Consider the following 1,713-nt stretch of genomic DNA (forward strand, 5'->3'; position numbering starts at 1 on the left):
GAATTTAGAGATCATCTGAAGAACAGATTTGATGAATTAAACACTAAAGATCGAAGACCAGAAGAGCTTTTTAAAATCCCAAATGTTGTTCCTCATCAAAGTAGGATGTAGAACATTATCTTGGGGGGGGCTACGTATGCAATGGACCATGGTGTCCCCTGAGATATGGCCCTGAGCCCCCAGGCCCATAATCTCATTGCCGTAAGATGATGGATAATATCAAAGAAGTTTTCATCATTTTGCCCGTGTGTGCTCCACCACATCCAGTTGTGTTTGCAGGAAAGGATGATACACATGCACAAATATCCTATTTCAAACGTATACTTTTGTGGGCTATATAGCCCACTCTTTCTCCCATGCCCATCCTGCCTGTCGCTGTCTAGATATCAACACACAGAACGCTGCTGTCCCAAGGTTGTGTATGTGTCGATATTTACCTCTGTCCCCTTTAGCCCTTGCAGACCTCCCTGTCTTCATCAGTCTTCCGCCAACCTCCCTCTTCTTATATACTGCCTCTCCCCATCAGCCAAGTTATCAGTGAACTACTCTCCCTTCCCTCCCACCCTGGCAACCATCAAAGAATGTTTCCTTTAGTATGAAAACCTTTCTTGAGTTTTGACAATAGTGGTTTCATACAATAGTTGTACTTTTGTGATTGATTCATTTCACACAACATCATGTACCCATACAGGCTCATCTGTGTTATGAGGTGTTTCCTGCGAAATACTGTTCCTCTGCAGGATTGCAGAATATCCTATTATGTGTATGCACCAAAGTTTGTTTCTCCATTCTTCCGTTGATGGACACTTGGCTGTCTCCATCTCTTTGCTTTGTTAACAGTGCTGCATTGAACATCAATGTGCCTATATCTACTTGAATCCTGGCTCATATTTCTTGTGGACATACACCAAGTAGAGGAATGGCTGGATCATACAGTATTTCTATTTCCAACTTTCTGAGGAAGCTCCATATGATTTTACACAGTGGTTAAACCATTTTACAGTCCCACCAGCAATGCAGGAGGGTCCCAGTCTCTCCACACCCTCACCAGCATTTTTCCTTTTTTGACTTTTGCTAGTAATGCTGGTGGGAGATATCGCATTGTTATTTTGATTTGCATCTAATGGCTAATGATTGTGAACGTTTCTTCATATGTTTGTTGACTGTCTGAATGTATTCCTTGGTGGTCTGTTCCTGTCCATGACCATTTTTCAGTTAGGCTGTCTTTTTCACGTAGAGGTGTTGTAATTTTCTATAAATTTTAGTGATTAGTCTCTTGTCTGATAATGTCGTTGCTAAAAAACTTTTTCCCAGTCTCCCTTTTTATGAGAAATCTTTTGATGCCCATGAGCGTCTAACTTTGGGGAGGTCTCCTGAGTCCCTGGCAGATTTCTCTGTAACTTTTCAATGCTTAGTGGTTTCTGGAACAAGAAGATCCCTAGGCTTGCCCTACCCCTTCCCTGTCCCAAATCTGGAAGCAGCCATTCTTTTAAGAAATCCTGGTTCCTTTCTTTGGTGGATTGGTTGTGAGAAAGCCAGGTGAGTGTTCTGGGTGAGCTCTTAGCCCCTTGGGTACCATTGCATCTGGATTCTCTTAGAAGAATTTTTTTTTAAATTATTTATTTTTTTATTTTGGATTGAGTGAAAGTTTACAGGGCACATCATCAGCTTCACATTCAATCATTCATATAGCTTGTTTCATTACATTGATTA

Source organism: Chrysochloris asiatica, unplaced genomic scaffold, assembly GCF_000296735.1.
Source record: "Chrysochloris asiatica unplaced genomic scaffold, ChrAsi1.0 scaffold00023, whole genome shotgun sequence".
Lineage (NCBI taxonomy): Eukaryota > Metazoa > Chordata > Mammalia > Afrosoricida > Chrysochloridae > Chrysochloris > Chrysochloris asiatica.